We start from the raw sequence: 14,937 nt of genomic DNA on the forward strand, positions 1-14,937 counted from the left end.
CGAGAAAGGGCCCTACAAGATCAGAACGATGAATGGAAAACAACTACCTAGCAATTGGAACATATCTCACCTAAAACGGTACTATTGCTGAGGTACACCCCTTTTCCATTCCTTTTCTTATTTTTAGATTAACGCTTGCACGTGGTCGACAAGAAACGACAATGGATTTTTTAGCAAACAGCACAAAGCCTTTAGGTCTGAAAGCACGTGTTGCACTTTTTTTCCCTCAGACCAATTTTGTCCCAAATGGGTTTTTTCAGAGAGGTTTTTAACGAGGCAACGATGAATCATGCTAACTTAGAATCAAGTTCGATTACGAATCGACAACGGAGATCCATTCGACATTATCCGAGGTTCCTTTGCAATCAACCTCGAATACTGGGGGGGCTACCTTCAGATATGCGTTATCTGCGAATATCAACTCTAGAAAGGAAACTACTTCATAAAGAGATGATCTCGATAGATAGGATTTATTGTAAAGGCCAAACGGTTAAACCAAACTGTGCCCATATAGATTGCTCGAACCCTGTTTCGATCGAGAATAAAGAGAAGTATGTTCCTTACAAACATCTTATGCTTTAAAAAAAATTATCCTCTCTCTTTACAAAGAACTTCATACTTTCGAATATAAACAAGCCCAATGGCAATACTTAACCGGAATATGAACGATCTCTCCCTCACTCGGGGACTACCATCCGACTCAAACAGCCCAAGTAATCGGGCCTCGGGAGCAAAAAACCTAATAGGCAATGACCCGATTTCTAAAAGTCACGGCCACCCCACTCGGGAACTATTATCTCGGGCAAGCTCAGATAAAACGGAAAAACAAGCCCAATGGGTAACTCCCGAACTAAAAGGCTACGACCAATTTAACATGGCTTGGAGACCTCCGAAATTCTCAACAAAATTAGGCCTTCGAAAAATAAAAAATTCTTTCACAACCGGTTCTAAAAGCTACCCTCGGCAAAATCTCAAACTTAAGATGTTTTTCGGGAAAAAACTCTGATAACATCGAACCCCAATAATGCCTTAACCCAGAAAAGAAATAAAGGCAAGGTTTGTTCGAACCCTCGAACACAATCTTATTGTTTCATGCTAAGGCATTTTCAACCTTTGTAAGTACAAATAAATCAAAGGAAAAATACGAGAGCCGAAAGGGAAAGAAAAGCCTTATATTAAACACAATAGTTTTTTACAAAAGCCAAATCGGCCTAAATTTACAACGGCCAAAAGACTGCCTCAAAAACAAATGCAAAAGAAAAAACAAAAAGTCCTAAGAGGCTTGGTCTTCATCGGAGGTCGCATCTCCATCCTCGGAATCTTCTCCGTCTTCGGATTCGCTTGAACTCTCGGAGTCTTCCTTAGGGAAGGCCAGCTTTCGAGCCCTGGCTTCCTCTACCCTGGCCTTTTCGATCTCATCCATGATATCGAAGCCGTGGGCCTGAACCCCTTCGAGGGATTCCCTTCGAGCCTGCCATTTCGCATGTTCAACCATGCTCTTGGCCTAATTAACTTCGACATCAACCCTAAAATGGACCACTTTAGCATCAACTCTTTTGTTGGCCACGGCCACCTCGGATCTGGCCACTTCTAGTTCATCGGCCAAGCTTGCCTTATCAGAAACGACCAAATCCAAACGACACTGAAGCTCCTTGATCTTCTCGACCTGCACCGAGGCCTTCTCTTTTGTATCTTGGAGTTGGGCCTCGTCCGACACTAATTGAGCTTGGACGGTCTCCTTTTTCGAGGCTAGAATGTCCATGTTCTTTTCGAATTCTTCTGCCTCAGCTTCTATCGCATTCACCTGCGTTTTGAGCCGTCCGATTTGTTCGAGCCTCTGTCGGACCTGCAGAATCGGATCATTAGTAGTTATCTCCAATTCATCTTCATTATCATGAAGCACTCGAAATACTTGCTCAGCCATCTCGGCATGCTCAACCCGGACCGTTACCAAATATGCCTGAAGCTTCTTACTAAGAAGCTTGTAGGTGTCACCCTTCTCAGTGAGGTCCCGAACTTCAGCCTCATGATCCTCCCGGATTCGGAGGAAAGCCTCGTGATGCAACACGACACCTACAAACGAGGAAGAAGATGTTAGAATTGTCTACAACTCTATGTATAAAAGAAACAATAGAGGTACCCTCGAAGTTACCCGATTCAGATCATGTTAGGCCTCATTGAAAAGGTAAGCGGCTCCTACCGCGTTCATCACAGATTAATCCTCCTCGGTCACCAAGGATATAAGGTAACTAGCAATCCTCACGGGGAAGAGAAAACTCGGGCATCCTCCGGGACGGAAATCACTATCTTCCGCCTACAATCGGAGTTAACACTCAGGGTCGGGAATTGGTCCACCATTTTTGGGCTCAATGAATACCCGATAGTGACCGACCATGATACTTTCTTCGGTACCGGTAATCCACCGAACCCAGTAATATACTCCGAGGCAGCGGACTCGAGCCCATCCAAAAAGCCATGGATATCAGTCGCCCCCCGAATACCCTCGTAAGATAGACTTTCCAACATCTTGGCCTCACGGATCATAGCGTCCAAAATCTGAGAGGATCCAAAAATATCGACCATCCCGAGCTCGTCCTTCAAGACATCTTTCGTTGCCCGAGAAGCCTCGCCCCTTGTCTCTCCTTCAACCATCTCATCTCGGGACAGAGTGGCCTCAACTTTTTATGGTTCAGGAATTATGGCCAAAGCTCACTCATCAACCTCCGCCGATTCGGAGGATTTTTGTATCAAAACATTAGCCCTCACACGGGCTACTTCCTCTTCTACTTCTTCGGGTTCATCCCTTAATCGGCGGATCAAGTCCAAAGGCATAACACCAGAGCCCCCCTTGGGCTTGCGAGACTTCCTCGTCGGATTTTTGTTTTCCGAGACCGGGGAACTCGGAGCCCCTTTTCTCATCTTCTCTTTGACCTGCTTCGGAGCAAGGACTTCTTCGTCACCATATGGGGGCCTCATGGCAATGTCCTTCCTGAGGCCTACAAAGGAAAAAAAAAAGGAGTAAGCAAGAGAAGAAGATCAAATGATAACCGTTCCAAGAAAGAAACTTACCATGACTGCAGGACTCCCATCGACCCTTTATTAATTCCATCCAAGCACGCTCGGAGTATGGTCTCTGCAACACCAGACCTTCAACCCATTGCTTAAGTTTCGGAATCGGTTTCGGCATCTGGGCCACAGTTGTAACAACAAAGAAAAAGTAGATAAAGAAAATGAAAAGCAGAGCCACAAAATTGAACGTTCAAAGGGGAATACTACTCACGATTCATATTCCATTTCTTAGAAAACGACATGTCTTTAGCGGGGATCAGGTCCGAAGTCTTGATTCGAACAAATCGACCCATCCAACCTCGGTCACAAGTCTCGTCTATGCTCCAGAATGTGGCTTTGTTAGCTCGATGAGTAAGTTTGATTAGCCATCTTCGATAGAGTCGGGGACTATAAAGGCGCATAAGGTGATCGAGGGTGAAAAGACACCCCTCGATTTTGCTCGAGAAGAATCAGAGGAGAATCACTATTCTCCAAAAAGAAGGATGGATCTGGCCGAGGGTCACGTTGTATCTCTTGCAGAGGGCGACGATGACAGGGTCTAAGGGACCCAACGTGAAGGGGTAGGTGTAAATACTTAAGAACCCCTCAACGTGGGTAGTAATCGATTCTTCAGGCGATGGGACTACCACATGCATTTCCCCCAAATTGCATTCCTTTTTCACTTTGTCGAGGATTTTCTCGGTGATTGAACACATGTACCTCGAGATCGGCTCACATTGGCCCAGTACTGAGGAGGCTTTTTCGACCTTAAAGTCAATGACGATTGAGCACCCTACCGGAACGAATTCCTCAGGGTGGGGCTCCGTCGCATCCTCATCGCCGGCAGGTGGTGATGAAGAAGCAACCTCTTTTTGCGACACTGTTTTGGAGGTTTTCGCCATTGATGAACAAGGGAAAAGAGAATTAGGATGATATGCGGTTTAATTGGTATTCTATAAATTTGGGTCTGAAAATTATGAAGCAAAGGAATTTTTCTGAAGAAGATGCAAGAGTAGAGAAGAAGCTTTGAGTGTAGAGTTTGAATGAGAAAAGATTGGCCTCTTATAGGATGCTGGCGACGATTCGGAGCCGGTAATGGCCGACCAACAATTGACATGTATTTAATGCCTTGGTAGCTGGACCGACGGGACGTTTCGTCGCATACGTCATAATCGGGCTCGTCGCTGACGTCATTACCCATCAAGTCGTAGTTCGGAAATTCATATCGTTTCTCGCCATCTTCTTTTCGAGAAACGATGGGACTATTTGTATACGGTCAAAACCGAGCATGCCCTTCGTATGACTAATCGAGATTGGAACATTATAAATCAAGGTTCAACCTCGTATAATATCAATCTATGATGCGAAGTTAGGTTGTCGAGCTCGTGACCCAAAGATCGACCAAGATCAAATTGGCCAAGATCGAGATCGAGCAAAATAGAGTCTGGTCGAGATTGGTCAAGATCGGGAACCAAACAAAATAGAGACCGGCCAAGATTAAGATCGAGCCAAAAAAACAAAAAAACCGATATATTCGCAATTAGGGCGCGAACTTCGGCGAAAATTCCGACGCATATCAAGGAGAGGCCAATTAATTAATCTATCATTAGATTCCTTCTGTATTTAAAATTATATTTAAAATAGGACTTCCCTACTATATAAAGAGTTTTTTGATCATCTGTAGGGGGGGACACTTTTTTTGTAAGGAAAAACAATTCACTGCCTTATTTAAGCCTTCAATACCTTGTTACTCTATTTATACATTAGTAGAATTTTCACTTGGTTCGAGGATAGCCGAACTCAAGGGCCAAAGCTAATTGATTCATTCGGTTTATATTTATCTCTTTTATAGTTAATTTCAGTACTGATATATATATATTCTCGGTTTGTACCAAGTTATATCACGTATCCTTAGAGCCGCGTATTAATTCAATTGTTATCCATTTTTCGGGTAAACAACTACGTATGTATATGTCTGCAGATTTGGAATTTTCCTTATCAAATTAAGGTTGTTGAGTCAAAGTAGATACATTTGGTTCTTCCTCCCCTCTTTCAAGTTGTCCAAGTAAGTCAGATCATATATGTTACTACTTACTAGTGCATCACCAAATCATTGACATCTTTTTTTGTATTTCATTCTTAATTGGAACCAAGTCTAGCCTTTATTTTCTTGGAGATAATAACATATCAGGCTGTCCAGATGATAGGTTTCATGGTGAGATACAATTGACTTGCCAATTCATTATTTAGCTACGAATTTTGTTGTTAATTTATCGTTAAATCGCTCGTAGCTAAAAAATATTTTTGATAATCTATCGCTAATTAATCATTAATGCGTTGCTAATTTTATTTAGTTCTATTCAGCTACAAATTTTTTTTACCGATAATTAATGTTTTTAGTAGTGATTATACCTTAATACTTATATGTATTATAGATAGAATATCATAGAAAGTAATTGAACTATGGAAAATGTTAGATGTGTGATAGTACATAGTAAAAGTCCCTCCAGAAGAAGCTTCTGTAACATTTTACATGCACAACACGCTTAATCAGTCAAAGTTTAACTTGTGATAGTGTAAAAATTATATTATCTATTACGGGTTCGAGCTGTGGGAGCAGCCACGAATATTTGTATTAGGATAGGTTGTTTACATCATAACCTTTCATGAGGTACGGTCTTTCCTCTAACTTTGCATGAATACGGAATACTTTGCACACTCGACGGACGTTAAGAGTAAAAATATTTAAGTCATTTCATTTATCAAAACTTTATCAATACGATATCATCATTACCCCCTATAAATTAACAAGAATGTGCGTGAATATGTGCATGGCACTTTAACTAACACAGTAAGTTATTTTAGAAAAAGTACACAAAATGATGATAAATATAATAACACTTGGAGCTTACGAAGCACTTTGCTTTGTCTAGTTTCCTACTTTTACTGGATTCCAGGAGCTTTAATTTAACTTTATCTTGTTGTTTTCTTCAAGTGAAAAAACAATGTCACTTCTCCTTGGCATATTGTCCCTTCACCTAAATATGTTCACTTATCTGCGTCATTTCCAATAAAACTAGTAATTTATGCACTATGTATGAATATAAAAATGGCACATTTTTAAGAAAAGAACAATAAGTAGAATTGTTGACCTTGAACTAATAAACAAAACAGAACAAAAAAATACACACGATCCGACAGTTTATGGTGGAGGAGAGAAAGGTTGGAGAGGAATGGGGAAATCGAGATACTTTCTTCAGTTCTTATCAATTTGAAACTTCCCCACTCTTTTCTTTTTTTCTTCTGATATGAGTTCAAATTACATATATTGATAGTGAAAACTTAACTTGTCTTTCCAGTTTAGTATTTTTTAACCATCCGGACTAATGGTGATATTTTTCGTTTTGGGTTTCTGCCAGTGCGGTTTTAAAAATACTAGTTCTTAGACACGTGCGTTATGCGTGTATCCCATATAATTAGTATAAATTCAAAAAATTATATTGTTTGCTATATGAATGATAAAACGCTTTGAATTATGATTGCATTTATAAGAAAATGATTGCACTTGAAAACAATCTGAATATTTAAGCTAAAAAATAGAAGGAAGAAGATAAAATATAAGAACCGTAAATGTTAGCTCAAAATAATTATTATACGCGTGGGAAGTTAAAAGAACTTAACTTTGTAAATTGAAAATTTTAGAAACATGTAACCTAATAAGTTCCTTGACAATCCCAAGGCAAATTTTGACAATACAAAACTAACTTTTGTAGCTTACATATTTTGTTTATTAATATTGAAGATATTATTAATATAACTTTAAAAGGCATAAAAGTCCAATAATATTATAGGGTCATTTTAGTCTTTCAAATTCAACTTTTAATTTTTATGCTTATAATATAGTATATGGTTCGCATGAGATGTCGCGTTCTCACTAAGGTTTGCCCCACTACCTCCTCAAAGATGTGAGATTCGCCTAAACTTAGTTGACCGCTGAGGTTTGTCTCACTATCGTTCAAGGTTGCATGCGGATAACAACTCAATCTACTAGTGATATTGTCCGATTTGGATCCGGTCCGTACGACTTTAAAATATGTCATTAGAGTTAAAGGAGCGACGGATCCAGGATTTTGGGAGGATGAGTGCACTATTAAGAAGATGTGAATCTAGAATATAAAATTTATGGATTCAACCTTTAGTTCTTATGATTGCATACCCATTGTACTTTTGGAATTATAAGTTTAAATTTTTATTTTTTTTAAATAGTAATTTTCTTACATCTATATCTATTTTCCATGTTGAAAATATTGAGATAACTTGAACCTTTGCTACATCATACACTGCTGCTAGTTTTAATATATACATTTTGTTTAATCATATAAGATTTTACAGCGACAAAAGAAGAATAGGAATTTCAATGTGTGAAAATTTTGAAAGAATTAACCAAACAAAAAAAGAAATAAAAAAAGTACTTAATTAATACGCAGAAAATAACACCAAACACGCACATCTCCCATGGACGTCTACTTCTAGAAGAAAAAAGAAAAAAAAAATAAGATCGACATAAGATTTGACTCACAACCTTACCTAGAGAGATACACTTAATAACCATCACATCACATAATATTTTGAGCATGAGTGCACACACATATATTTAAATATTTTTTAAAAAAATATAATATTACTATACATGATTTAGGACGGGGAGCATGAGTTCACGTGCCCCATGGAACTCCCTAGATACGCCCCTGAGTTTAAGGCTTATTTATTTATATACCCCGCATCTCTCCAATATTTTGTCGATGTACGATTCGCCGAGAATGTTATATTTGATTTCTCATTCGTTATTCGTTATGCATTGGGCTAGAACTAATCTGGATTTGCACCGCATATGATCCATTAAAAGAGGAAATGCTTCCTAGAAGAAATTTTTTATTTTCAAAGCTCGAACTCGAAACCTCTAATTAAATGTGAAAGGATCTTATTCATTCTACTACAATCCTTAATGGTGTTTCTAATTTAGTCATTGAAACAACTTATTATCTCTTTTTCATGTTATCAATTCGTGTTTACTATAGATAGATATTCTCTAACTCGTTTGGTTGCTTGGTATAGGATGACGAATCATATAATCTTCAAGAAAAGTTTAATAAAAGTAACTATTAGTTGCTATAAAATGACAATGGACTAAATACAATTTAATAGAATCTAAGAAATGATCCAAGTACAAATAATTTTCGAACTTGGATTTATTTTTAAATTTCAAGAAAGAAGTTAGGCGATACAACTCTATTAACTTTATAGTTTACATGCACAAAATTTATTTAATAAATCGGTCAATTGAAATTGTTGGATGTATAAATATTACAGATGACCGTATTAAATTTCTTTTATGTCTGTCACTTTATTTTTGTTGATGTTATTTACATATATAATGATAGATGAATCAAATATGTTTTATTCAACTTATTCTTTCAATTGATATTGAGATTTTGCCTATCCTCTTTTTTATTTTGCAAAAATTGAAACTTAGGTAAATGCTTTTATGCATATGATTTTGAATTTTTGAAGGTTTACGGTCTTAGGGATTGTACATTTGCTGCCAACTTTCATCTAAACAATAATGTTAGAACATTGAGAATATGGTCTCAAGAAACAACAAGAACTTGCTCCATGTAATGAAGTTCGTCTTTAGTAATGAGTTTTACCTTTAAAGTGAGAATTTTTGACGCGAATCTGAATTAATAAGTTCGCAAACTCAAAGTGAATATAGAATATAAACAAGAACTACTTTAACTCCAATTTAAATCTATTCGAGTAGGTGTTTATGTCGTTGCTAATTGCGTATTATAGAGCATCCTTGCCCACAAATTGCCTCTCAGAACACCAAAGGGCACAACTTTTTTTCAGAGAGACAGAAAAGGAAATAAAAGAGCAATTACAGGTAGAGTGGATGATACATGACCCACCAATTGCAGAAAATGTGGAAGCTGTTGTTCTAATTGTTCATGGCAAATACAACAAATATTAGAGAACCTTTCTTAGTTCGACAACATCTGCACTGATACAACAAATTTGATAAAATTTCTACTTGCGCTTAGCTACCTCAAAATCTGCACGTTTGGCAGTCATTTCAGGAACCCCATGCTTGTCGGTCAGTGGCAGAGCCAGAATTCTACTAAGGAGATCAAAGTATAACGAAGTAAACCCATAAAAAAATAAGAAAGTGTCAATATATAATATATGTAGTTACGCCACTATTGGTAGGGATGAGCAATAATAAAGTTGTCACTGTGTGACCCGAAGGTCACGAGTAAGGTTGTATACTGTAAGACCTAATGTGTTTCGATCTTGTGGTCCGACCCTTTTCTGGATCCGATACACTCTTTATATCCCCAAAAGCACAAGAGGCCCTGGACAATGATTCAGCCATCCAAAAGACAAGACAACTTCCAACTTCTATATCAGGAAATTTTTAGACCATCTATTCTGTTTCACAAGAAAGAAAAAAGGTTAAACTGCTCCTCCTCCTAGTCTTTTTCACATCAGCTCCTTCAAAGCAAGCACTAGAGGTCCCCTTCCTTCCATGGACCTAAGTGTCTTCCGATAATGCGTCGCAAAAAAATTATCTGTGTACAAAATTAATATGTTTATATTTAAGATGTCGATATCAGTAAAAAAAATAGTAAAAAGGATAGTCCGATGCACAAAGCATCCGCATTCACGTAAGGTCCGTAGAAGAGTCACAGTCTGAGTCTATCATAATACAAACATTAGTGGTTGCTTCTACTTTTTGAACGTGTGACCTATACAAAACGAATTGTGTCATATACGCCAATACAACTTTTACAAAATCTTTCTTGCGCTATTGTTTAGCTTCACAATCACTAACATACACTAATAGCAAATTACTATACTGACAAGAAAGATGCATAATTTCGTTATTGCTGGAAATATTCCTATATACATGTTTGTCATAAGTGTGCATCTATGACTCATTTAGTCTTGGGCTATATAATCGGGGCGGAGCTAGAGCTTTGGTAACGGGTTCGGCTGAACCCAATAGCTTTGGTGCAAATCGTATATTTCTCTTAAGAAATCTATTGAATAGGTATAAATTTTTACCTTAGAACTCAGTAACATAAAAATGTTAGAATCAAGAACCTAGTAACTTTAAATCCTGGATCCGCCTATGTCTTTAACTATTTCTGAGCTTTGTGTTCAGATTTTAGTTTCTATTTCATACTCCATTGCTAAGTACAAAGATTTCCACATACATGTTATTAAAGCGATCATCAAGTGAACTGAACCTCAATCCGTTAAAAGAAGAAAAACCAAGCATTAGGTTGTGAAATCACAGAGTTCACAATACATAAATGTTGTGAATTTAATAATGTATTTATGCAAGATATCAAAGGCCTTAAAATAATCAAGAGCTTTCTCTCCATACATTAAACAATAATTAGAGAAGGTGGCAAAAAAACTATTTTGCACATAGGAAATCAATTGGAACTAATAACTGATAGCTCTGATGAAAAATTTCTTTAATTTGAAAAAATAGGAAGTAGGGAGCGACTAAAATGCTGTAGTAGTTATATGTATGAATAATGGGCCACAGTCATGAGCCCAAATAAATGCATCATCTTTATCAGTTAAGGACTTACACATCACCTATGGCTTCTTATCTAGAAATTTGATAAGAGAAGTGTGAAAGAACTGCTGGCCCAATTCAAGGAATTTTAGTTAATTAAGGAGGAATTTTTACAAAGCACTATGGTTTAGAACCTATTAACTATCGCCTAAATATCATTCTTAGTTATTATTCAATTGTTAACGAATACAACATAAGTCAGATGTATTCGTTCGCGATACAACTTGCGTCGACTCGTATATAGAAGTGTATACTAAGGATACAACCAGTATCGACTGTGTATTTGTTCGTGCAACAAATACAACCAAGCGAAATATAGAAATACAGAAAAATAAAATGCTCTTATTGAGAGTCGAACTCAAGCTCCGCTAACTAAGTGGACACTCTAACCAACTAAGCTACAAGAGCTTGTTGCTCTCTTATTTCGGTTTAAAACAAGTAATCTATTATTTTATGTATTTGCTATAAAAGTCAAATATAGTTGTGAATGGTAAATTTATAGAAAGTATAGATGCGGATGACAAATACAATGTATATATTTGATGTGTCGCGTAATTCCACACAACTTTTAAACTTGATTAGGTCTTATAGGAAATTACACTCAATGACCTTGAAAATAACCACTCTTGATTTTTTGACCCTCACTTGCCCCGTGGCCAAACCTTTAAGGTCAAAAGTCAAAAGTGTTACTTGTTAAACTTGATGTGTTGCCCACGGGACAAATAAGGTAAAAAAAACCCAATAGTGGCAGTAAATTATCCTATTTCTGTCATTCACCCTAAGTCCTAAGTGTACTTACTAATTGTGTGATGAACATTTAAGGCAAATATTTGAAGGAAGGACAAGAAGGACGCCAGATTTCTTTAACTTAAACTTCTCATAATAGACAAGATCGTAACTCCATATCCTCTTAGTTTCTGTCTGCCGAAGTATATCCTCAAGAATTGAATGGATATTTCCAGAAAATTAAGTTTTTTTTTGGGTAACCAAACAACATAAAGTTAAATAAGTGTAAGGAAAATGACATCTTCCCACAAATGAATTCATAAAGAAACTTAAATTACAACTATGTTGGGCTCATGCCCATGTTGTCCAGCCAAAGGCCCAATAGCCTAATCTTATTCTCTTTTAGTTTTCATTCTATTCGGAATCGAATTCAGTTTTTATTCCTATTTAGAGTTGGTTGGATTTAAGAGAAAGTACCACCCATGATCTATTAATAGGACAACCTTGGTGAATTGTTCGATGCTCATTGGTACAAGTCTTTGAAAGACTTAAGCATATAAGAATGGTTTTTGAGAGAGTTTAGTTGTTATTGATCTAGTTTCTATTGCCAAGGCACCTATTGCACATGGAGGAACCAAAAATAATAATGAATATAGTGATCAAGATCAAAATGATCATCATGGTGTAGATGTTATAAATGCTCAAGTTGATAAAGTTGTGGTTGATCAGCAACCAACTCCTCCTCATGTAGATACTTCAAATGCTCATGAAACCTCTCTTAGAAAATCTACAAGGGAGAAGCAAAAATTCATGCGTTATCCTCATGATGAGTATGTATTTTTGACTGACATGGAAGAACTTGAGAGCTATGATGAAGCCATGCAAGATACTCACAAAGATCAGTGGATAGAAGCCATGGATGATGAGATGAAATCACTCTATGAGAATGGCACATATGAGTTAGTGAAATTGCCGAAAGGTAAGAGAGCTTTATCTAACAAATAGATATTCAGAGTAAAGCAAGATAATCATACCTCTGCGCCCAGGTACAAGACGAGGTTAGTAGTTAAAGGTTTTGGCCAGAAGAAGAGAGTTGACTTTGATGAAATTTTCTCCCCTGTTGTGAAGATATCTTTTATTTATGTGGTTCTAAACATAGCTGCAAGTCTAAATTTAGAGGTTGAGCAGATAGATGTTAAGACTGCTTTTCTTCATGGTAATTTAGATGAGGAAACTTATATAGAGTAGCCTAAGGGTTTTGTAATTAAAGGAAAAAGAAAACTATGTCTGCAAATTGAAAAAGAGCTTGTATGGATTGAAACAAGCTCCAAGCCAATGGTATTTGAAGTTTGAATTTGTAATAGAATAACATGGGTACAAGAAAACTTCTTTAGACCACTGTGTATTCTTCTAGAAGTTCTTTGATAATGATTTTATTATCTTATTGCTTTATGTGGATGATATGCTTATTATTGGCAAGAATAAAACCAGAATTACAGTCCTTAAAAAGCAGTTGAGCAAATCATTTGTGATGAAAGACTTGGGGCCAACAAAAAAAATCTTGGACATTCAAACCTACTGACACAGAGATATAAAGGAGTTATTTTTGTCCCAAAAGTAATACATTGAGAAGGTACTCAAGAGGTTCAATATGACAAATGCAAAAGTGGTTAGTACTCCTCTTGCTAAATACTTCAAATTGAATATTAGTCAGAGTCCATCTACTGATGAAGAGAAAAATGAGATGTCTAGTATTTCTTACTCATCTGTCGTTGGTAGCTTGATGTATGTTATGGTTTAAACTAGACCATATATTACACATGTTGTTAGTACTGTTAGCAAATTTCTTTTTAATCCTGGAAAAGAACATTGGGATGTAGTAAAATGGATATTAAGATATTTGATAGGTACCGCAGATTTGAAGTTGTGCCTTGGCAATGGCAAGCATGAACTTGTTTGTTACACAGACTCTGATTTAGGAGGCAATCTTGATAATTCAAGATAAACTTTCGGTTATTTGATCACTTTTGCAGGGGGGGTTATTTCTTAGCAATCTAGACTATAGAAGTGCATAGCTCTATCCACCACAGAAGCCGAATATATTGTTGTCACGAAAGGTGCCAAAGAATTATTATGGATGAAGGAGCTTATTAATGATCTTGGCTTTGATAAGCCAATGTACATCTTATTTTGTGATAATCAGAGTGTTATATGTCTCACCAAGCACTCCACTTTTCATTCTAAGACCAAACATATAAATAGAAAGTATCATTGGATAAGAATGACTGTGCAGATACATGCTGATGAAAATTCTTCGGATATGCTAACAAAAGCAGTGGTTGCAGATAAGCATGCGTTTTGCAGAAAATTGGCAGGCATGAACACTGTCAATAGTTCTTCTACGTGAAGATATATTGGCCCCTTGGCTGGAGGGGGAGTTTGTTGGGCGCATGCCCATGTTGTCCAGCCAAAGGCCCAATTGCCTAATCCTATTCTCTTTTGGTTTCCATTCTTATTCGAAATTAGATTCGGTTTTTATTCTTATTTAGAGTTGGTTTTGGCTTTAAGAGAAAGCACCACTCATGATCTATAAATAGGACAGCCTTAGAGAATTGTTTTATGCTCATTGGTACAAGTCTATAAAAGACTTAAGCATATAAGAGTGATTTTTTAGAGAGCTTTCATCCAAAGAGAAAAGAGAAGAAAAGTATTCATTTTGCTGCAGATTGTTGTTCCGACTAGCCAACTTTATATCACATTTTCTAATTTGTTGACCGTTGGATCGGGCCGAAAGTTTTAAATGAGTGTTTGTAACATCTTGGTCTTTAATTTAACGGTGGAGATTGGATTTTGAGTCCTGTAGAATCTGATTTTGAGGCCCAAACAGTAGCTCCAATTTTGTGACTTCTTCTCCTTCTTAAATTGATTTGTTGTTGCTCTTGTTGCTATTGTTGCTCCGTATTTGGCACTTGTTGTGCATTAAATTTGAAGAACTTTTGTAACCTTCTTATTATTATAATAGAATTTTTTGGATCTTTGTGATCCCGTGATTTTTTCCTTGATTTGAAAGGGTTTCTACGTTAAAATTTGGTGTTCTTTATCTTCTTTATTTTCTAGTTTGTCTCTTCCTCGACATAACAATGGCTTGTTAGGACCGAAAAAATCAGGTGTCATGCGGAAGCTAGTAAATCAAACCTTAAACGATGATAAATAAGACAATAAAAGAGACACAAATATTTAACGTGATTCGGTCAATTGACCTACATCCACATGCGGAGATGAGCAATCCACTATAATAAAAGAGTGTACAAAATATCGAGAGAATAACCCCACGAAGAGACAAACACAAGTAACGCACTAATACTTGTCTCGTAAAGTTCTCCCCCTAACAAGACTCTCAAACTCCATATGCCTATATTGTAGATGCTAATGAATGAGAATGAATGATACTCAATTTATAGAAGTCAAACATTTTCGTACACAAAAAAAGAGACTAATCAAATATGAGAGAT

This window comes from Nicotiana tomentosiformis, chromosome 5, assembly GCF_000390325.3.
Source record: "Nicotiana tomentosiformis chromosome 5, ASM39032v3, whole genome shotgun sequence".
NCBI lineage: Eukaryota > Viridiplantae > Streptophyta > Magnoliopsida > Solanales > Solanaceae > Nicotiana > Nicotiana tomentosiformis.